This window comes from Megachile rotundata, chromosome 1, assembly GCF_050947335.1.
Source record: "Megachile rotundata isolate GNS110a chromosome 1, iyMegRotu1, whole genome shotgun sequence".
Taxonomy (NCBI): domain Eukaryota; kingdom Metazoa; phylum Arthropoda; class Insecta; order Hymenoptera; family Megachilidae; genus Megachile; species Megachile rotundata.
Window position 1 is genome coordinate 23,356,551 of NC_134983.1, and position 25,442 is coordinate 23,381,992.

The 25,442-nt window shown below is 37.9% G+C and overlaps 1 protein-coding gene across 10 annotated transcripts in view; it reads right to left on the minus strand.

Moving 5' to 3' along the window:
- Antp (homeotic protein antennapedia) overlaps window positions 1-25,442 on the minus strand; it is a 382,224-nt gene that overhangs the window by 35,005 nt on the left and 321,777 nt on the right. Inside the window, exon 1 of one of the 10 annotated variants that reach the window (XM_012298881.2) lies at window positions 24,292-25,019. The exons of the other annotated variants lie outside the window; for them this stretch is intronic. The gene's annotated coding sequence lies outside the window, so the exon portion shown is untranslated. Of the gene's footprint in view, window positions 1-24,291; window positions 25,020-25,442 lie in introns of those variants that run through there. 10 annotated transcript variants of the gene reach the window in all.

Sequence of the window (25,442 nt, forward strand, 5' to 3'; positions counted from 1 at the left end):
GCACATTCTATTCATCTAATTGATTCTCATCAGCTAATTCATACAACCACCAACGTTAATAGAGTATTCGACTTAGGGTCAATGATTGAGTTTATAGATTTACAGTACATGATTCAAATAATAAAAAATCTACTGCATAGAGGAGTAACATTTTCATTAAAAACATGGTGTGTATACTTAATCCTCGAAGACGAGTCAATCCATATCTTATTTAGGAAAATTTTTCTTGTGATGACCTAAGACGAATTTCAACTGGAATATTAAAGTGAAATTTATATTTGAATTACCTGATTAAAAGATTTGTATTAGAATCACTCCAATAATACTTATACTTAAAATTAGAATAATCGAGTATTCGAACTGTCCATAAAAAAAATTCCAAATCTTATCCCAAATTAATCGAATAGCATTCCGAGTTTATATCAATGGCTACCGAAAGTTTAACAGGAAGCAAAGTGAAGCTAACCTAAACCGCCACGCGTTCAACGTCCCATAAATACGCCATCAAAAGACCATAAACACCTGCTGAACGATTCCCAAGCGGAATATATTCGGTGTAACGGGTTTCACGGTCGTTTCGCTTTCTCTGTGATAACCTAATGAGCGCTAATCGAGTGACAAGAAATTGGGGCTTCACTTTCGCTATCTCGAAAGCGCCGACGATCGTTGAACCGTGCGAATGGTAGGACGGGATTAAATAAACGGCACGATATCGCGGACAGCTGGCCAACTGAAGATCGCCGGCCCATAAATGCTGGCAGGATTTGACAGTTATGGGACTCGTAGCTCGTGCCGGTCGTTCGCACGCCGTAAAACAGTCGTAAACTAAAGGAGCTCGTAAAACGGGGACCCTTGAACGAGCCACCTACGTGCCTGAGGTCCCGGCTCCGGAAAAAAAGAACAGAAAATTGCGACCTTGAACACATTCCTGTTCAGGGCTCCGCCAATTTGGTCCATACGATGTCCTTGAATTTCTTCCCGCAGGTATGCGTTCCAGTAATTTCTTTTCTGTTTTATCGAATACCTCTGTAATTAACTTTGGACCCTCTATTATGCTATTCTTTACCTTATGTGCTCTCCATTGTACTATTTTTACGAGTATGGTATTTGAATGGGGCTTAAATTAGGGTAGGAATGTTCGCTACGTGCTTGGTTCAAGGTAAAGTATGTTTGAAAAAGACTATTACCTTTTGTTAATAGTTCTACAATATGAGCGGTAAAACCTTTCACTATTTTTTATAGAACATCGTTTTAAATATTTATGATATTAAGATGGACGACAGAATAACTTAACCTGTTCATTTTAATTATTAAATGTGTGTACACTTTATCGTGATATTCTATATAGTGTGTGGTAACAAATATTACATTTATTAATTTCTTCTTACGATAGAGATCTGATTGGTCTGTTCTATTATAAATCGCAGGTTTAAGAATTAATCAAGAATACATTCCATGCTACAGGAAAAAAGTATAATTAAAACTACTTTTTCATGCTATGATCAGATTATTAGAATTTCTTTGCGATTAAATATTATTTAAGATCAAAGAGAAGTAAATAGTTTCAAGCTTGACCGAGTTAACGATAAGTAATTATATCAATCACCTCGAACAAATCGCCATCGCGTTAATATAATTAGAGTTTCAATGCGGCCGCTGATTGTGCGTCATTAATTTAAAATACTCGTTTTTAGTAAGCGATGACAGGGGTCAGCAAGGTTAATTGCACGTCCGAAGGTGATTTTTCGCTCGTTTCTTAATTCACAACCAGATATTCGGATGAAAAATAATTATCTGATTAATTTCACTTTTTAACAGATGTCTTTTACTTTAGACTTTACAATTGCACATTAGTAAAATTTTTGCTGTAAATAATTGAAGAATAAGAGTCAACTATTTTCCATTAATATTAAGTTGTAGATTTCACTGATACAATATTACTATCTTTTATATTTCAAAAATTATTTACAGCAAATACATACACTTGACAGATTGAACTACTGACTGCAAACATGGTGAAATAGAATTCAAACTTTCCAACCAACAAATTTTACAGTTGCTCTTTGCCAAAAGATTTTTTTTTACAAAAATGTTCACACCGTAAAAAAGTCACATTTCAAACAATCGATCACAACAGAAGTACTTGAATGTCATACGAGTAATGAAAAGTCAAAATGAGTTCGAAGAGTAACTGAGACGAGGATGGAAGTATTCGACTCAGCAGGGAAATGGTGAAGAAATACCGTTACCGGTAGATGTCCAGCTGGTGGAAGATCGAGTGGGCATTAAAGGGTGGCCGCGATCAAGGTTTCGAAAAGGATCGCGGTCCACCGGTGCCGTGTATCCCGGTGGTCGAGGAGGTGCACACTAACGCGATGTCGGATCGGTGAACGGAGAACCGACACGCTAGCGGATCAGCCAAATGCTAACATGCATATGCGATTAGCATAATCGAGTCGGCCTGCAGGAAACCAGTTTGCAAGGCCGCTCAAAAGCCGGCCGCCCAATAGCTTATGCCGCTCTCCGCGAACCGGCACGCACGCCGCATCCGTAATTCCATTTACCCCTACCGACGTACGCGTCGCATCGTCTCAGCTGACTGAGAGAAACTCCCACCCTCTACTCGATTGCGAAATGGATTGGTCAAAAAAGTCATAGCGTTTTTGTCGGTGGAATCGTGTCTCGACGTTGGACTCGAAACAGAAGTTATCTATGTGACATCCACATAGATGCTATCTTATATCACATAAGATATGTGATGTGCATATGGATATGTGGAAGTATTGATTTTCTTGAGAAATTTAGCAAATTTTGTGTAAGAGAAAGTGCCTACATATCTATGTAATCTACTAAAACATAATAATAGTAATAACTAAGTAACAATTCCACTGCAACATCAATATTAAATTTTTCATTTCCCTAAATCTCTATTATGATTCGCTTGAAGAGGGTAAAAAATCACAGCGGCCCTTGATCATTTTACACGCGGAGAAAACTCGACGCCACGAAACGGTGATGGCGTCGCGACGGCATATTTAATAAACAGAGAAAACACAGGGTCCTGTATGGACCTCAGGGAGCGCAGCGTTTCTGGTTAAAAGGGAAGCCAAGGGGGATGAAGAGGGTCGAAACAGTCAGCCATGAACGTCGCAGATAAATCCCAACCAACGTTCTGCTAGCCGACGATACGCATTACACCCTCGTCCCCGGTTTTTTTCTCTACCCTCTGCAACGCTTTTTTTCCCCCGTTCATTTTCAACTTACTTCGGTCATGGCGTCAGTTACCAGCTCTCACACGTTTTTTTCTTTCCCCACCCCCGTCGCTTTCTGGATCCTCTATTCGAGATTATCAACGGTCGTATTTTTCAACGAGCCGTTCCATTCACCGAAAAAAGGCTCGTTTTGTTTTCCACTTCCCGATCGAAAGTGCTCTCGATAACGCTTTCGGTCCTGTTGCAGTCGTTTCATTGAAACCGCCGTTATCGGGCGAATTTCTTTTTTGCCTGGATTCTCAATGTTGTTGCCGCTCTGTCGTTTCGCAAAATAGCTACGTTTCTATGCGCTTTTTTATTTAGTAAAATAATAGAATATATTTTTTTCAACTTGGTATATCAACTCGTATGAACTTCTGTGTAATTTTATACGAAGATGCTGTATTAGATACGCATTGCTGTATTAGGTGTCTAGGTTCATTTTATACCGTCTACTATTTCAGATATTTTTGCAGAACATTCTACGTATCAATTATAATACTGTATTTATACAGAGACCATCAAGGTTTTTATAATAACTCAGTATTTTGCATATTTTATACTGTAACTTTTACAAGAGCCTTAAACGCCGAGATCCGCCATGTTGCCTCGAAGTGGCGGCAAATTCGAACGCGAGCAATTTCACGGAACACCATGCACCGTTCCGCGTTTCACGGGACATTTGGAATAAATGTAGATAGCTTATCACCGTTTTGTGACACGTGACGTATGACATCCCGTTAAGCAGACTCGGCACGATGAAATCTTTTAATACATCAACTCTGGCCGTCGACGAGCTGAAATTATCGCGAGCATGGACCGATACGATGAGTTATGCGTCTCCTACGAGCTGTCGCTTTAATTTATTCGATGTTCCGAAATGACGATGCCTTTATCGAGTGATAAATACTGGTCGGCGTAAGCGTTATTCATCGGAAATCGTCTCGCTGAAATTTGTTAATTAAAAAATCTGCCAGATGAATGGCTCTCTGAATTTGATCGATTTTAAGATTATTCAGGCGAGCGTAAAAATGTACTTCAATTACACGGGTACGTGATGAAACACCGAATAAATGATACAAGGTTATAGATTACAAGGTTATAGTTGCATTTAATTATCATAATTGGGCAGGTTTTTGCAAGCTTACGCAAATTTAAAGGTAGATATAAAAATTTCTGCGAAATAATTTAAGTTTAAGAAATTTATTAATGTAATACCGATGCGGTGGTGGCCATATTGAATATTTGTAGACAGAGGACTTGATGTCTGTTCATTTTATTCATCGTATGTAACATATGTGAATATGAATGTAGTCTAAATACAAATTTTAAGAGAATTGTACCTTTTTGATCACAGCATCATCAACATAAGTGAGGTCTGAATTTCATCCAACCACATAATAACTACCTTCATTATGACTTAGTTACAAATTGAAAAATATACTCTCATAATATAGACAAATTTTTGGGGCAAGTTTCCTTTAATATACAAGTGAAGAATTCTTTTAGAATGAAGCACATGCTCGTGTTTATAATCACGAGCACATGTCTCAAATAGACAATGTACTGTCAAGTCCCACACAAAGTTACAAGGGTATTCAGAAAGACATACAATGACCACCCTTTAACGGTTCAATTGTCCGCAAATTCATTGAAAGTGTTGGTAGGTAGCAACAAGCCGCCAGATCAATTTCCGTAACCGCAGGGTTCGAAAAGCGAAAGCAGAGTAAACAGAAAGAGAAACCGGGCAAAGAGAAAAGCCAGGATTCGGTCAAGGATTCGCTTGTTGACCCAAATGAGCTGGCCGAATTTTGCGTGTCGTCCACACAGCGGGAGACCTAGAACCTCGGACTCGACCCCTGTGTTCCTCCGCTTTCACAATCAGCTGAAAAGCTTCGAAGAATCGCTACGGCAACTTTCACATTTTTTCGTGAAAACTTTTTTGTCTAGCTCTGTTCCGAAATTTAGAGCGGTCAACTTTCTCTTTGGGGTGATCTCGTTTCGGTGTCCGTCTTGCGACGGGGCTTATGGTTATGGTTCCTTGGAAAGCTGGACTACAAGCTGGTTCTCAGGCTTTTCGTCAAAACGAGACTCGATGGCTCCGTTACGTTTATCTTATCATCAACGTTAAGGAAGACTTAGACTTCGGTACAAGACTTGTTGATAATTGTTTCGTGAAAGTGGTAGTTGAGGATGACTGCTTAAATTAACTAAATATTTCATGAAAGAAGTAGAGTATCTTTGACTGTTTACGAAATCAGAAGCATATAGTTGTCAAACAATAAATGAAGTTTGAAATTTGCTAATTTGAGGAACATATTCAATTTAATTTATTAACCTGAAGTTTTAAGTTCAAAACTGAAGTGGTTTCGTAAAAATGGTAGCTGATGATGATTGTTTAAATTAACTAAATATTTCATATAAGAAGCAGAGTATCTTTGACTGTTTACGAAATCAGAAGCATATAGTTGTCAAACAATAAATGAAGTTTGAAATTTGTTAATTTGAGGAACATATTCAATTTAATTTATTAACCTGAAGTTTTAAGTTCAAAACTGAAGTGGTTTCGTAAAAATGGTAGCTGATGATGATTGTTTAAATTAACTAAATATTTCATAAAAGAAGCAGAGTATCTTTGACTGTTTACGAGATCAGAAACATACGTTTGAATTATTAAGTAACCTGAAGTTATAAGTTAAAAACTGGTGGCGCAAGAATTTGCGTTTATTGAAGCTAGCCGAGATATAGATCTTGATTCTCGAGCGAGCATTGCGTACACGCGCGTATCGGTGCATATAAAGCAAGCTTGAAACACGTCCTATGAGAACGACGAGTTTCACTCGAGCAAAGAGGTTAAAAGTCGAGGGACAAGGTTTCACGAAATCTAGATTCTACTTTGTTAATAACCGTCCAAGCACCGGAGTCTTATCTCCGCTGTACATCGAGGAGCAATAAAAGTTTCCTGAAGGAACTTTAAGAGTCGCGCGAAGATAACCGAGAGGAATTAAGGCAATTCCTTTGCAACGTATATTCATGGAAATTAAGCAACAACGAAGATTCGACTGGAAGATTAGAAGCTACGGTTAACTGGGAAATTAGCCTTTGACACTTTGACTATCTTGTCAACGCTTAGGTGATTATTTTTTAGGTTGCTTCGAAGGTTTTCTGGGTTGACTCGAAATTCTCTTTGTTTCTGGAAGTCTATTTATATGAGAAAAGATTTTTTTGGGAGAAAAAAAGAAGTATACTGGTTTTGAATATATTGGTTTGGATAATTTAGGAATTTTTTTATAGACGTGGTTAGCATATTTTTTAGTAAAAATGCATAGTTATAGTATAGTTATTGTAAAACTCTAGATGTGTATAATTATTTTCAAGATGAAATTATGATTTTCATTTTTATACCGCCTTTAAATGAACGGTAGGTTTATATTATCAATTATCTTATTATATGGCCCGTAACACTGTTGCTAAAGGTGTGAAGCCTGGAAATGGAAAGTGACTAATTACCTTCCATCCTAGGTAGCAACTAGTTCGGCCCTTATTTTTCACGGCTCGTCAAAGACACCTGGAGTTGGGCGTTACTTTCATTTGCATTGTTACACCCTTTCTGTTTATCAAAGATAAATCAGTATCTCTAGCAGCACATTAAAAACATTCTAATAATTCTTCAATCTACCTTTCATCTAAACTTAAACAATCAGCAAAGTTAAATAACAGACTTAACCTATTTTATTTTAAAAGATTCACACTTTATTTTATAAGATTCATATTTTATTTTATAAGATTCATATTTTATAAGACCCTTCTTATTTCTTTAACCAGAAAGGATTAAGCACGACAAAATTACGAGATCAGAAGCCGAGGTCTATTAAGAATTCCAGGCACTCAAAGAGTTAATGATCCCAAGTTTCTAGGAAATCAGGATTTCTCAAGAAACTAGAATAAAAGTCCAACTTAATTATGCTAGCCACTGAAAAGGACAGTAATCATAATTCACGACCCAGGCTATTTTTCACAGGGACAAGCTGAAAGGCTGCAGGATAATTCACAATTTATGGATACTGAAACTGGTTCCATATAATTAATTATAACAGTTCTAGATTCAATATTAATTCACAAGCAAATCCCCTGATCATGCTTATTCTGGAATTCACACGACCTCACATAGCAACACGTATATTTCGCAAGAAACTGTTCCGTGTTAATCGTCTTACCAAGTTTCTTCAAAAAAGTAAAAATCAAGTGGCTAGAAACCTCCACAAAAGTTTAAATAACTGATAATTGGTGGTTTCCGTATCAAACGGCAAGATATAGCTCTATGAACATAGAGTATATAGAGTAGCCAGTTAAACCACATGAGTATGATGTTCAAAATTTGAAGATGCGAGAATTATGGTTTTAGTTAATATCATTTATGTTTTTAGTGTAAAGTGGACACATATAGAATGGTCAGATACTTATAGAGATTTCAGAATGTGTGAAGTCTAATTTCACAACAAAACGGAGTTGTAAAACAGCATTTATGGCATCGGTTTGAAGTTGAAGGCGCAATGGAAGTGATTACGTAGACACTTCTGTAATGGTTTTAGTAGAACATGGCTGGATGTTAGTTACAGACCGCAGTGATCGATTTTAGGACATATAATGTCTGCCACAAAATTAAAAGCAATAAAAGTATCGCAAAATAACACTTATAGTGTCAGTCTGAAGCTTGAAGTCCAACAAAAAAATGACTAAATACAGATTTCATATTTCTAACACAAAATGATGCATCAACTAGCAATGATCTAAGAGTAATCAACTCAAAGTAGAAAGTCGACTGAAAGCGTAAGAATTTAACCCAAAAGATGGTAGTAAAAAGTGGATCGATCGAACGAGCGATCAAAGAGGGGTGAAATCGGGGCAAAAAGAGGAGGTGTCTTCGCGTAACGCCGACAGCGAAGCTAAAATTACGAAGGTGAGCCTTTATTTCGTCGCGAACGCGAGGGGGTGCCTATAAGAGCGGCGAGACACGGAGCAGAGTGGAAAGTTTTGACGCCATCCTATAAATCAAGCTCCAGGTTCGCTCGGCCGGAACGTTGCACGAGCTCACCCCAGCTCTCGAGAGTTTCGCTCACCGTATGTCTCCTTCGCTCTCGGCACAGACAGCTTGTACAAGGTGGGTCAAAAATTCCAACAGTTCCACCCAACCTCCTACCTACCTAACCATCTCTGGCTCGCTCCTGCCCTGGCCGCGACTTTGAAATAATTACCTTCCAGTTAATTTATGTCGCGACTGCGACCCGCCGTTTTAGCAACATCGCGCCCACCTTTTTTTACGCGCTGGAAAAATTGCTCGGTTGATAACGAAACTTCCTTATGGAGAAACGATATGCAATTGGAGCAGACACGTTTAAATATCGTGTCAACTTCATTATCATTACTCGTTATTCATTTTCACTGTAGGAAACTTTGATACTTTTACTACAGCAAGATGTGAAATTATGAAGGTAGAGATTTTTTTTAGAGAATTGTTGAATTATTTTTGGAGACACATGAAAATGCAGCAAAGTTCTACAGATCTACATTTCCGTAGGTAAACCGTGAAGTTTTTCAGCATTGTTCGCGGCGTAAAGTAACTAAGTCGTCTGCGGTAATAAAAAAAGGAACGAGGTTGCAAAATAAGCAAATGCAAATTTGTAGTCGAGGCAAGTGTAGTCGACGCGAAAGACGTGGACGGCCGTTTGGTGGGCGAGCCGCAGATATCGTGACGCGATAATCGCGGGAATGTCCGGTACCAGAGGGGAGCGTTTAGCTGTTACACATGTCGTGTACGAGGAGCGTGTGTGCGGGTCGCTCGCGACCCTCCGACGCACACACTCCATCGTATCGTACAATTAGCAGATACAATTAGTAAATGGGAAGTTGATTATCTTGAATCGCGCTCGTACCACTGTGCATCGCGAGCCTTAATACTATAATAATAACGCTTATCGCGGTGAAAATTTCGTAGCATGTACCTTTCGTGAAATATTTCATCGCTGGAAATGTTCCGGAGGAGATGGAGTACCGATATGTAAACGTCACTCACTTTCGTTTGCGTAAACGCTAATTACGCCTTCCATTTTTGAACTCGGGTTTGACGGAACGATTAATTCGCTAGATACAATGTTAATGTGTAAGCCTACGTTTGTTGACACGTTGGGGCTCCTGCTTTTAAAGCAACGTTAGATCTTTCGTTAAATATTATTTATCGTTAACTCGATATACGTTTACGTCGGAGATAATAATATTCGGAATTTAGATTATTGTAATGGTTGGTTGCGTTAATGCATAATTGCTACTTCAAGTAGTTGGTTACTTGCGTACATTGTAGCAAGTAGGAATAAACTTATTCCCTTGATATTCAATGTCATTTGCAATTTACTCGGTTTTAGAATTTCATTGCGCAATTCTATGTACAAATTCCTTGTAAAATTTCACCTATAATTTCATACAACTTGGAATCATAAATATTCATATTATGAACATTTAAATATTCCATTGTACTGTTTCATTGTATAATTCCATTCATAATTTCATTGTACTAGTGCTGCACAATTCTATTCGATAATTCCATTGAACAATTCCGTTGTACAATTTCACTTAGAACGTCATTACACAATTTCATCTATAATTACATTGTACAATCTTATTTATGATTTCGCAGTACAATTTCGTTGTATAATTTCATTGAGAACACCATTGTATAATTTTATTTAGAATCTCATAACGAATACATCTTAAGTATATACATAATACTTGCAACATCATTTGAGCAACTTCACTGTGCAATTTTATTTAGAACATCATTACACGATTCCATCTATAATTACATTGTACAACCTCAATTATAATTTCACGGTACAATTCTGTTGTATAATTTCATTGAGAACATCATTGCATAATTTCATTAAGAACGCCATTGTATAATTTCATTGAGAACACCATTGTATAATTTCATGTAGAATCTCATAATGAATACATCTCAAGTACATAATACTTTCAACATCATTTCAACAATTCCACTGTGCAATTTTATTTAGAACATCATTACACGATTCCATCTATAATTACATTGTACAACCTCATTTATGATTTCACGGTACAATTCCGTTGTATAATTTCATTGAGAACACCATTGTATAATTTCATTAAGAACGCCATTGTATAATTTCATTGAGAACCTCATAATACATACAATTCAAGTACATAATACTTGCAGCATCATTTGAACAATTCCACTGTGCAATTTTGTTTAGAACATCATTACATGATTCCATCTATAATTACATTGTACAACCTCAATTATAATTTTACGGTACAATTCCGTTGTATAATTTAATTGAGAACACCATTGTATAATTTCATTGAGAACACCATTGTATAATTTCATGTAGAATCTCATAATGAATACATCTCAAGTACATAATACTTGCAGCATCATTTGAACAATTGCACTGTGCAGTTGTATTTAGAACGTCATTACACGATTTCATCTATAACTGCATTGTACAATCTCATTTATGATTCCGTGGTGGAATTTCATAGCATAATTTCATTAAGAACAACATTGTATAACTTCGTTTAGAATCTCTTACGATACCATTTACAATTTTACGTTGTAAACGTAGATGTTATGCATTTATATAACGGAAGATGTGAAAATGCCAGCAATTGGCGTCAAGCATAATACGTCATAATATAAGATAGTCTCCGGGTACGTAAGCAAGTGTTTACGCACGTAGCTTCCTAACCATAAATAGAAAAGCTACTTGTACGCGATAGAATCGAAAGAGAAGAATTTTATGAACCCAGTAGCAATTAGAAGATGACAAACGAGCACTATCTAGGTTCTACACGCAGGCTAGGTTCAACGACTTAATTTCATGATGGAATTCAAGGTCAAAGCATGGTACGGACAACGGAAGATCACACGATTCGACTAATTACCGGCAGAAACGGCAAATCCCAGCGGAGCCTGACGATAATCGAGGTAAGACCTCGACGGAGAGCTCGAGGGAGAGAGAGTTAGTTTGGTCCTCTCCCGTAGGAAATACGTTTCCGGTAGCTGTCGTGTCCATGGAAGTCGCGTGACAGACAGAAAAGAGCACGCAGAGAAAGGGACAGCCGCGGGCAAGGGGCGGCAAAGGAGCAGCCCGAGGGGGATGGGGATGCAGCCTCGGTTCAGGCTCGGTATTGGATGTTGCCTCGGCGAGGCTCACGGTAGGGGTAGTTTGACAAGTTGACAAGAGCACAAAGGCCACGGTGGAGCCGCAAGAGACGGGAAAGGGCGAGACGAGGCGGCGGAGAGTGGGAAGAGGAAGCGTCGCGACGCTCAGCGTCCGACGGAGGGTTCGCCGGATAGGGTGGTAGGGGGATGAAAGCCCTGCAGATCCAACGCCGTGAACAAAGGCCGGCTTCATCCCGCTCTGAACTCTCTCTCGGACTTTGGAAACGAGATCACCCATACAGCGTATTGCGTGCGACTGTGTTGAACGAGCGTAGGGGCGTCGTCGACGAGGGAGTTCCAGTTTGCTTGCTCGACCCGATAGATACCGGGCCTAATATCGAAAGTTCCTGGCTCAGGCAGAAACCGTGCTTAATTAAATCGGAAGGCCGTGAGAGATAACCGACATCCCTGCTCTGCCTGCGATTTCTCGACGCCGCCTCGAATACACTCTTAACTCACCACTACTCTCATTCTCCTACAATTTTCTTTCACGGCTTCAGAATCACTCATCAATTATATAGAATAATCATCAATTATATTACAAACTGATAGATAGCTTTTTTGGAAGGATTTCAAGGCCTTATCGAGTTGGAAAGATCACACTCATGGTTTTGATCCATGATGGCGAAGCAAGCTTTGATCTAGTCCTCCCTTTGAAAAGATACCAAAGGATGAAGTCACCGTTAGACCTAATTACTTCTTCCTCTAAAGTCCTCCTATTACATCGCTTTGTAAATGATAGTTCATCTAATAATGCGCTTCGCGAGAGCTTTCGAACAGGTATACTTCCCCTGTTTTAATATCAGATAGTTCTGCGTGACTGCTATAACCAGTTATTAGCTCGTTACGAAAACATGTTACAAAGCGAGGAATACGTTTTTTGCTTCGACTAAGATTTTTGCTTTAGTCGTAACAGCACTTCCTTCGATATCTCGTCGGTTCATCTTGCGCCGAGAGAACATAACCAATTAAAAGTTCACTCGTGATTGTTTGTTTCGTCCAAATGCAATTAAAATATTAAATGTAAGTATATTGTTATCGATCTGTTTGTTATTCCAGTTGACGGAGAAAGGCGGAAGACATTCGTTAGTTGAACACCAAGGATGGTCAGGTAGACAATGTAGAGAACTAAACAATAGTCTACGCGTAGACAATCTAAATGTAGACATAAATTTGCGATGTCAGCGTTGATAATGCAGATACTATCAACAATCCGGAATAACGGTTTTGCAATTCAGGATGCTGTCGTTATAATATTTTAAGTAGGAACAAAAATTCATGTGAGTTTCGTTGAGTAAATAGTACTGACTCATGTTTTAATATAATTAAGACTCTATATAACTGTCATTTTATCAATCAAGGGATCTAAAAGGGTAAGAGTATTAAGAGTAAGGGATCTAAGAGTATTTTAAGTATGTTTTGGACTTTGACTGGTTGTATGAAAACCTTAATTTCAATTTAAGTAATATTATACTTGATAAGACTAGATTTTTACGTATTTAGACTTAGATCGAAGTGTTGAATATTTACTTTGACATTCATATATTGTTAATAAAAATATATATGCAAAGATGTAACAAAATACACAATATTTTATACTGTAAAAATATATTGTAACATTATAATAAAGCTACCTAAACTATTTAGCTAAAATAGAATAAAAACTATTCTACCCAAAGCACAAAACTTTTGTTGGAGTATAATAATCACAGTATCTAAAACCATAAGACTTATTATATAACTACGACAAAGAAACAAGACGAATTTCGTAACAATCGCAATAGATCCGACTAAACACGTAGCGCATATATCTGGTGGTGGCGTTGATAGTCCATGACCGATGCAGAATGGAGCGGAGTGAATCAATAGAGTAGAAGGCGCGATCAGAGGTTTGATCGACGTATCGCGGTCTCGAACGATGTTTCTAATGATCCCTGCGGTGTGTTCGCGATCGCGATAAATCATGCTAGCAGCTCGTAAACCGTAAAGGACCCAGGGACCGTATGTATCGATGCGAACACACGCGAGCAGGCGAACAAGAGAGGGAAGCGGAAAGAGTCGGTACATCGTGCTAAAGTTATGCCGCGGTATGAATGGAACGCTTTTGCGGAGAGCGCCTTCTACACGCTGGTTAGCAGAAATATTTATTGCCCTTCGAACGGGTATCGGTGGCCCGCGGCATGCCATTGTGGAAAATCGTTCGACTTGTTCACGGTCACGGTTCGCATTATCCTTTCCGCTTTTTTTATTTCCCTGTCTATCTGCGACTTCTTTCGGTGGCTTTCGGATTTCTGCTTTAATTGATTGGGATTGATGCTGAATTTGGACTGCTTTGAATTAGGTTTGGAAACACTTTGAGGAATTTATATTATAGGAAAATATAAATAGATCAGGTCTGTTGGAATTGCACATCGGTGTATAAAGACAAATTTCTAGCAAGTTTAACATAATTCAAAATTAAAATAAATTACTATTAGATAATATCGCACGTGATAGGTGAAACACCAAAGTCTTTGATATTCATATAAAAAGTGCACATGGTACGTCACGTAGCAAATAGAAGCACCGAGCTGCTCTTCCTGGTATCCCAAAATTAAGCTAAACCTGTGAAATAACACGGTCGGAGATTGAAATTAAATGAACCTTCTTAATGGTTCCAAGAATCTTCTCCAGATTACGTACCATTAAAAGGTGATAGATCAACTAATAACGCAAGGGTTTTGAACGTCAGGGTATCAAATTTGCACCAGACGAAGAATCTTATACATAGAATTAACATAGAATTAACATATCTTATACATAGAATTATTCTACTTCTCAGTCATTAACATTAAAATTATCAAAGCAATTGAATTCTGTTAAGTTACAAGATTTGCTCAGGTAATTTCTTGGAAGTAAATATTAATTTTCATGAAGGTAAATATCTTACTCTTCTACTTCAAAGTTAGCGCCATACATCTGTTCATAATTGAACGACACAAAACAAAATGTTTAGAGAGCGCTGATAAATTAAAAAGAATGCAGGTGGTTAAAAGTATCCAAAAAACATTTGATGATCCTCGTTAGGCGAATCTTTCTAACCATCCAACGCTGTAAAGCGGACGTGACATACGATATGACAGGTTGAAGAAAAAGTTGCTCGAACGTAGCCGCAATGGGACGAAATATTCCAAGGAAAACGAGCTCGCGTTGAAAATAATCCGAGAAAGGAAACTACGCGATCCTTGGAAAACGTTCCGCGAAAAACCATGTGGCGAGCACCTGTTCGCCGTCGATTTCCACGGTAAAACGGTTAAAACCCACGCTTCCCGTGATTACGGTTAGCTACGAGCAATTAGGATAATTAGATTACCGGTTACTCGAGCTGCAACAGATTCGAGGAAATTTAGAACCCGATCGGGTGCTCCCCTGCTTAAATTCTTTCGAATGAAAAACTTTGCGAAATGAGCTTTGTTAGACCGCACTCAATTGTCTTCGTTTACCTTCACACAGGAGAGTATGTTCACTTAGGAGAACTAGGAGGATATCTTTGAAATTTTTTATTTGTATAATGACAGTTAGAAATATTCGTTTATTTTTTATGGAAGCATCTTCAGAAATTTATAGTAAATTTTGTATGTAGTAGCAAGATATATGAAAAATGTATGTAGAGGTGTTCATATGTACTTTATACATTAAAGTTTGATTATGTACCTAAAGAGTTGGCAATGAAGACGAGTTTTTGAACAATTGTCATTCAACATCTTCAAATGATGTAATTCTTAGGTGTACTCATACTAAATTTATAAAAATTGCGTAAATAATTATATAACAATACATAAATATACGAACAAGGAACTTATAGTATACAAAATCAGTGATGTTATCTGCGTATGTGACATTTGGTTGACGAATTTAAATGTAAAATTAACGTCCAGATATTGTGTAACTATCCTTGAATATATTAAAAATAAACATTTTGCCAAGACGTTAAAATATTTTATTCGAAGATTAATATTTTATTCATAACGTTAAGGGATGTTTTCCTAAACTTTGCGCACAATAAAAGCACTAAAATAAATTTTGTATATATAGAATATTTTTGTGGAAAATATAGATAAGTCGAATTACGGGGGGTTAACAGATGTAGAGATTAATAATGTTTAATTTATCCGGACAACCGAGACCCGTGCCGGTTCCCGCTCGTTTCTCATCCCCCGTTGTAAGCTTCTCTAAGCTACTAGACAGGCCAACTCCGACCCCGTGTCTACGAATCTACTAAATCAGAGGCGCAGCGAAGCGTCTTCACCCTGAAGTCTCGGATCACCCTCGAATTCGGGTTTTGCCATGGTTGTTGGCCGAAGGTAAGGCAAAGTTCAAAGCGTAGTCGACGGTGTTTACAAAGTGAGAACTCCGAAAAGGTCAACGTGTCGTTGTTAGCGTTTGGACTTGCCTCTTCGTCGATCGAATCCTTGATAAACTATTTACGCGAGGCAACCATCGATTAATAAATTGATAATTATACTGTCATCAAGAGTTCAATGTTTGAGTTCTAATTCGTGAGTCTGTGTATTTGGAGTTGTAGGAATTTGATAATTTGGGGATTTGGGGATTAAGGGATTTAGGAATTTAGGGAATTAGGGAAGTAGGGAATTAGGGTAGTAAGGAACTGGGGAAGCAGGGGATTGGGGAAATAGGAAATTAGGGATTTAGGGTTTTAATATGTTTCAGAACTTGAGGATTTGGGGTTTGGTAATTTTGGAATTTGGTATTTTGGTGATTGGGGGGTGTGAGGATTTGGTGATTGGGGAATTTGGGGGTTTGAGTATTTGGTAATTTGGGAATTTGGGAGCGTAAGAATTTAGGAACTTGAGAAATTGGAAACTTGAGAATTTGGGAACTTGAGAATTTGGGAGCTTGAGAATTTGGGAGCTTGAGAATTTGGGAGCTTGAGAATTTAGGAATTTGGAAATCTGGGACCTTGAGAATATTGGGAATTTGGAAATTTGGGTCCTTAAGAATTTGGGAACTCGAGAATTTGGGAACTTGAGAATTTGGGAACTTGAGAATTTGGGAGCTTGAGAATTTAGGAATTTGGGAATCTGGGACCTTGAGAATATTGGGAATTTGGAAATTTGGGTCCTTAAGAATTTGGGAACTCGAGAATTTGGGAACTTGAGAAATTGGGAACTTGGGAATCTGGGACCTTGAGAATATTGGGAATTTCGAAATTTGGTAATTTGGAAATTTGGGTCCTTGAGAATTTGGGAACTCGAGAATTTGGGAATTTGGGAATTTGGGAACTAGGGAATCTGGGACCTTGAGAATATTGGGAATTTCGAAATTTGGTAATTTGGAAATTTGGGAACTCGAGCATTTGGGAACTTGAGAATTTGGGAGCTTGAGAATTTTGGAATTTGGAAATTCGAGAATATAGAAAATTCTAAAATGATCCCACTAGAGAACTATAAAACATAATTTTATAAAATCCCACGTGAGTCCTAATCCTGTATCAAACTAACAAGACACACGTGTGTAAAATTGCACACAAAGCGCAAGGAATGAAATATTTGCGCCTAAACATTAAACGGCGACTAGAAACTTGTTCTTAGCATGCAACAATGTAGTAGACCGACATTCTTTCGCTCTTAACGAATCCACGATTAGAAGAAGCGCCGCGGCGAAAAATACAATCATTTCTTGTCCCGTTGGGATGCGTGTGGCTCGTCGTGGATCGCGATTTCTCTGCCGTTTGTAACCTGTTGCCGTGTCAATCGTGTATTTTTTTTATCCCCAATTTATCGCGACTTCTCTCGAAAACGATTTAAATCGCTTCCACCGGTTTTTCGTTCAATTTATCACGTCTATTTTTCGCTTTCCTCCGTTCTCAATGGATTTATCGTCCGATCTTTTTTATTACATTTTTACGGTCACTTCTGTAATCTTGCGATCGTTTTGCGTTCATACAACTTTTATTAATCTGTTTTTAAATTGTTACTTTTTCTGTCGCCGGATTTTTCATAAAATTTTCGGCATAACTCTCTAATGAATGAATAAATGTACGGTTAAATGAATTTTTTGCAGAGAATGAATTTACAAGTTCGTTTGTTTTTTTACCTGTCACGATCGAGGATAATATACTGTCTATTTCACCGTATTAAATAAGTGTATATCACCGAAACTCTCACACTTGCATTTTCACAAAGAGCTTTTTACATAAAATTAACTCATCATATTTACACGCTAACAAATTATTACTTTGAATTCAATCATGATTTGATCATCAATCATAAGATTTTTTTTATTTTCAACGATCATAGGACACCAATGTTACATTTTTAGCTTCTTAATTTACAATTTTTTGGACAGTTGCGATATTCATAACTAGCTCACTCCTACAAGATAAAATATTAGATACATTATGCATTCATTCTTGATTAGGTCAGGTTAGCAGCTCACAATTTAACACAAATTCAATAGCAGTGAAAATACGAGTTCATATTCGAACGTATATGTCAAGAATGTGACATTATAGGACAAGAAGTAAAACTACATTTTCAACAATCATAAGATGCTAATGTTACATGTTTAACCCCTTAATAATTGTCTGGGCAGTTGCGTTATAACTAGCTTATTCCTACAACGTTAAGACAATTGAAAGAAGTTAAAATGTTAGGTTAAAATGTTAGAATTCAGCAATCCTTGATCACTTAGCTCACAATCATAACTAAACGCAAAATTCAGTAGCAGTGAAAATACGAGTTTATCATATACTTCACGTCATGATAGAACAAGAGGTTGAACCACATATTAATCGATCAAACAGTCGCAAAATCTAATTAACAAAACCCACTGCATCACATAAACGTTTCTTGATTCTTCTCAACAGGAGAATCATCCCCGGAGCTTTAATCCGCGCTGACCCTTGTCAAATCGAAGGGTTCGAGCTTCATTAAATATTTATGGGGTCGTGATACCATATCGAAACGATTCCCAGAACCCTTCGTCGATTACGTTATCCAAAACGATCCCATGTCCTCTCTATTTTTCCTCCAGAACGCGGTTTCTGCATTCTTCTGTGTTTCAAAAGAATTTCGCAAACTTCCGTGTTTCAAAAGAATTTCGTAAACAAGTTTCGCTCTTCCCTGTTTTTGAGAGTGTTCCGTGTTAAAAATAAATGTGAGGGTGGACCGGATTACGCAAGATGGGCCTTATCTGGTCCAGGTAATAAAATGAGCTACCTCGGTGTCCTTTGGCTACCGGGTTAAAACAGTCCTCATCCTTCTTGCTGCCACGTGGCCACTTTTGGCCTGCATTTAAGATTTCAATCCCAGATTACGGCGGAGGGTGTCGAGTTAGCTGCGCGTTTGTCTTCGGACTCATCATGGACGTCCTAGATGGTCAGTCACTTAACTCTGATGACTCCATGTTTAGGATTTGCAGTTTAGAATTGGTAGTTTTATGTATGAATTGTTAGAGGGATTGTCGATAGTGATTTGTGAATTTTTATTTCGTTAGGAAGGTTGGAGATTTGGATCTTGTGAAGTTTGAAGTGTTGGAATTTTTGAATTTTTGAAGTTTGGATTTTGGGATTTTTAGAATATTGTGAAATTGGGAAATTAAGAAAGTTGGAAATTTGAGAGTTGGGGTGTGTGAGATTTGGGAAATTTGAGAATTGGGGTGTGTGAGATTTGGGAAATTTGAGAATTGGGATATGTGAGATTTGGGAAATTTGGAATTGGGATATGTGAGATTTGGGAAATTTGGAATTGGGATATGTGAGATTTGGGAAGTTTGGAATTGGGATATGTGAGATTTGGGAAATTTGGAATTGGGACATGTGAAATCTGGGAAATTTGAGAATTGGGAAATTTGGAATTGGGATATATGAGATTTGGGAAATTTGGAATTGGGATATATGAGATTTGGGAAATTTGGAATTGGGATATGTGAGATTTGGGAAATTTGAGAATTGGGATATGTGAGATTTGGGAAATTTGGAATTGGGACATGTGAAATCTGGGAAATTTGAGAACTGTGATATGTGAGATTTGGGAAATTTGAGAATTGGGATATATAAGATTTGGGAAATTTGGAATTGGGATATATGAGATTTGGGAAATTTGGAATTGGGATATGTGAGATTTGGGAAATTTGAGAATTGGGATATGTGACATTTGGGAAATTTGGAATTGGGACATGTGAAATCTGGGAAATTTGAGAACTGCCATATGTGAGATTTAGGAAATTTGAGAATTGGGATATGTGAGATTTGGGAAATTTGGAATTGGAATATATGAGATTTGGGAAATTTGGAAATTGGAATTTGCGTGAGTAGAAAAATTTGCAAACTTGAAGTCACTCTGAGAACATAGGAAGATTGCTATTTTAGAATTTTTAACTTCACAACTAAATTTCTGGATTTATAAACTTCAAACCTTGTAATATAAAAAAATTCAAAGTGTGCTCCATAAAATTACCTGCTACGATGTTGTATAAAATCTACAACTCTGTGTACGCTGACAAAAATTTACAAAACCTTAACAAAATATAGAGTAGAATAAAACATGCCTAACAATTACCTACCTACTCAATAATTGAATAAATGTGACGAATAAAAATGTATAAACTTGCTCTTCGTCAACGAAGACTTCCAGCAGGAAAAGAAACATGACGCAACATGGTCGATATTTTGGGAATAATTGTTTTCGGAGGAAAAGAAGCGAGGTGATAGATGGACGAGACATGGAGAAACAGTCGCGTGGAATGTTTTCTGTGTAAGTTATTGCTCTGCTCGTTGTAATCCACTTGTTACACTTTGTGATTTAACGCGGTCTGTTTCGACGGTATTTCTCACCTATAGCTATTTCAAAATATCCCTTTCTTTTTTCATAAAGAAATATACGAGTTGTTTAGCGACACGTCTCTTCTCATTCATCCTTCATTGTGCAACTTTGTTTCAAGTTTTAACATTATTTGGGCTGGCAAATATTCCGGACTGAAATTCTTTTTTGTTATTAATTTAGAGATTATTTACTACTCTTGGCAGACGATCAAAGATCAGTAAAGATAGATTAACATCGTAGCTACGAACTTTGTATTGAAAAGGATTAATTTGCACTTTGTATATCAAGTATAAATGTAAATTAAAGATACTGATAAAAAGATATAAATCAAAGATATTGTACATAGATAAATATGAAGCGTATATCAAAGCACTAATTATTGACAATTAATCTACAACTTTCAAGATTAACTTTGCAACACTATATCAGTACCTACGGTTTCTGCATTTATGGCACATTAAAATCAACAACTTAAACATAAATCATGTAACCAATAGACTGGATATCACCGATTACATGCTCTATTTGTACCTTTAGACCTCAATATATCATACACGCATAAACATCTACAGTCTAATTACTAGTATAGTACAACACTAACTGTATTCAAAGTATGCAACTTCCTCTCTGTTATTAATTGTTCAATTATACAAAACATGAAACCCCAACCACCGACTCTCATGGCAATCATGTCGATAAAACACTTTTGAATTTACACTTCATTCCTGCATAACCAGGTTCTGAAGGATTACTATTTAAAACTGTTAGCGTCACTTTTCGAAGCGTAACTTCACATTAATTCTCTATATGGTCCATTAAAGGTTAACAGATTTATGGTCAATGGCCACTTGTATTTAAATTGAAACCAGACTACAATGGATGATAAGTAAACTAGCTTGTAGAATAACTTTTTACTTCGATATAATATACATTTGTTGACAGACATTTTGACAAAACCTTCCCAATAGTTCTCGTCATTAGAGATAAGGGATCTAAGATCCAATTTTGAGTTCCACAAATTTAGTATCATCGTAATGTAGTGTTATTGTCAATCACATGGTCCATTAAAGTTTAACAGATTCACGGTCAATGGCCACTTTTGACTAGCTTACAAAATAATTCTTTATCTTCATACAACATACATTAGCTAACATACATTGTGTCAAAAGCTTCTCAATAGTTCTCATCATTAGAGATAAGGGATCTAAGATCCAATTTTGAGTTCCACAAATTTAGCGTCATCGTAATGTAGTGTTATTGTCAATCACATGGTCCATTAAAGTTTAACAGATTCACGGTCAATGGCCACTTTTGACTAGCCTATACAATAATTCTTTATCTCCATACAACATACATTGTGTCAAAAGCTTCTCAATAGTTTTCACAATTTAAAATAAGAAGTCTAAGATCCGTCATTTTGAGTTCCACAAATTCAGTGTCACAAAAGTGTTATCTCGCTACGAACACATCAATCCAAATAATTCAGAGTGCAAGTCAATTTGTAAATATCTTAAGAGCAAAACAAGACCATATACCAAATGCAGATCGTACAACCGATCGACTACAACCCAGACCTCGAAGACGTAACCTACATCCTCGAAGCGTATTTCCGCTCGTTCTGTCGGCGATAAGCAGGGACAAGTTTCCATGTCGTCACGGATCGTCATTGTACTTGTCTCCGCCATGCTACGACCTTGACGAGACATTTCATAGGAGGATGACGATCGCTCGCGGTTACTCGCGCGTGAAACGCGATTTTCTTCGAGGTGGATTAATGCGAAACCGATCAAGCACGGTTGTAAGCAGAGAGAGAAACAGAAGGCACAAAGAGAGACAGAAAATGGCAATTATGCTCGCGACAGGCCGGCTAGCAGCGTTATCGCGGAGCGTTGTCAACCGCGGAAAACCGACGACGCACTGCTGCAACCAGGCTGTGCAAACACGCCACCAATTACGTACACACCTATCGATACTCGAAGACCAAACTCGTTACGCTTTCTCGTAAGCGAGAAAGAGAGTACGCTGGAACGATTTTCGCGGTGCTCGATCGCGATAATTAGACACCGCCGCGGGTGCATCCGGATCATTCGGAGAAGTAGCGTGAAGAATGAGGAACATCGTGTACTTATCTTCATGGTGTTAATTTTATGGGAGAATTGCTTTCGGCGCATTTACCGAACCAGGCTTGTTGCTACTCTTACGGCGTTTACAACGCTTGGCTGCTTCGTTATGGATACTCGTTTTAAACGTTTGCCGCTTTACACCTTACTACATATTAGTAAAAAGAATAATTGTATGTTGTGAGAACAAGTAGAAATAAGTAATATTTTATGAGAATGAATAGTGAATAAATACCAAAGGAGTAAGTAAGGGAGAAGTTTAATAAGTTCTGTTCAAACAGTATCGTTATTAACGTCGAGTATTTGCCCTCAGTTCAGCAGTTAACCCTCTGAACTGGGAAAGTGACTCATTCGGTTTAATACAAGTTGAAATATTTTTTAATTACTTCTATAGTATCATATGATGTATGAACATATTAATATACAGTAGTTAATAATATTAAAATAGTAATTTCATAAAAATTCATCGAACTTTTCAAAATTTTTGAGTCCTGTCAAAAATATTTTAAAACGCAAAGAGCTAGTGTCACTTTCTTAAAACAACCCAATTTTCAAAGTTAGAAATTTGCGAATATTTACATCTCTTGACATTTTTGAATTCCCAAATTTATATCACTTTGAACATATGTATTCTATAATTTTGTCAAACATTTGCTGCAGAATTTGTATCAGATTATTTTCGAATTCCTAAAGTTATAGCATTGAAATTTCTAACAACGTAAGTGGTACACGTATTAGAGGTTTTGTAGAATTCTATTGTATGTAGATTGGAATATTATTTGTAAATATAAAAGAATTCTTAATACATTAATTAATTCGTGGTAAAAGAAGCATAAAAACGTTACACATTCGAGAATCAGTACCTAGGTATATACAACTTCATGCTCCAAAAACACCCTACTACCAATTAACACGTTCGGTACCAGCATTCAATTGGAAATTCGTTCATCATGAATCACTTCCTCTGTTATAAACATGCGATAAAGTAATACGTATAATTTTAGACCATTACAAAGTGGACTGTTCTGTTACGTTCTATTAGTTTCAGACTGAATTTCTACGGTCATTTTGCAATTATACAAAATTTAATATATTAGATGAATATATTATTTTTGTAAGTAATTTTTGCGATAACATTTTTTGCGATATGTTTGGAAAATCTTCAATAAGGTCCCTTGTGTTTTAGTTTATTGCATACATGATAGTTAAATCGACTTTTAAATAATTTTAATAAAACTAAATAATGTACGAGTGTATATTGATTTGGTAAAAGAAATTTTCCCGTATATGTATGGACGAGTAAAATATAATAAAATCCCACGCTAAAAATAGAATAGTTACTTAAAACATTTGTCTGAGTAGCAAGGGGTTTAAGCGATGTGTGGGAATATTAGAACGAGATAAGATTATCAAATATCTACACAGATGTTTATACTTGTACATTTTCGTCACTTTCTTCCTGAATGTGCTTGTGGATCTATGAGTTGAAAAGCTATTAAACTGGCAATTTATTATTGATTTATAAAACTTAATATCCTAAAAATTCACCGTCAAAGACTTCAGGACAAACGATTAATATATTCGCATGTGTTTTCATCCTGTGAACGCTAATAAAAACTTGATACACATTTCCTATCTTTTCATCCACAATAAAAAATTTCCCCTTTTTCATCCAAGCTGCCCCTATAAAACCGCCCTCGTGTCTTGCATACTACGCATAGTTGCGCAATGCGTTCCGCTGGCCCTGAACATCACCTACGCATGTGACACAGTACCAAAAGTGTCAAAATAAAAATTTCCATTAACGAAATTCGCTGAAATTCTCCGAAACGAACACATACCTTACATCCAACGCCGTTCGTCCGAGAAGCTACACTCTACCAACATCGCATATGAACAAGTACACACACAAAGCACTGTTGACCAACCGAGTTAGTCCTCCAAGACACGACACTCATTGCTCCGAAAATCCTTCATACGCACATTGATCGATCACAAACGTCGAACATTCACGGACGAACAAAATTATAACATTCGCGGATGAACGAATTAGATCAACTAGGTACCCAAAGGAGCATATCGCGTAAACAACCGTGAAAGAATGACGGCCTAAAACACGAAAGGATTTTTCCGCGGAGGTTCGTGTGGTGGTCGCAGCACGGTTCAGAGAGAACAAGTAACCCGTCGCGATCGTGTTCGGTGTCCGTCCGCGGACTACTGTTGGTCTAGCTGGCAGACACGTGGTGGCTCCGGAACGTCACATCGGGTATCACGTGTGCGACGTTCACCGGGGAACGGTTTGCTCGCGAGCACAGGTAGTATCATGATCGCGGGCAAGCGGTATCTCTCTCTCGGGCTGTCATCGATGATCCGCGCGACTCCGCGTCAGAGCTTCCGACTGGCCAGAAGTACAGACAGAAACGAGACTACGCGTAGTGACGGGTACGCGCGCGCCCGCCGAGTGTGCGTGCGTGCACGTGCGTGTACCAGACGAACAGGACCAAGGGAAAAAAAGGACGGGACGTTGTCGAAGAAGCGTGCGTGCGTGTGCGCGCGAGGGACGCGTGTGCGTGCGCCGGTGAATGTGTGCAGAGAAGCGTATCCTCCTGTCGAGCATGAAGCGGACGAGAGCGTCGAGCTGTCAGCGCACCCCACCCCACATCCTCTCTCTCCCCTCGACAACCAACCCCTCCTACTCCAACGAACCCCACTCCCGTCATGGAGCTTTCCCGAGGCTATCCCCACCAACCCTCGCACCCTCGCTTAGTCCAACGCCCCGTGCAACCCTCCAACGTTGTCGGAACGACGTCGAAGAAAACCGAACGAAACGGGAAACCAGCTACGAACACGCTGGCAATTTTTACGCCATCCGATACTATACTTTCCAACCTGTGTATCATTACGACAGGGAAACTCGCTGCTTTTGTCGCACGATTTTCAAGTCTCGGGGTGGCTTTCTTCGGAGATGGACCTTGGCTTTGGGTTACAATCC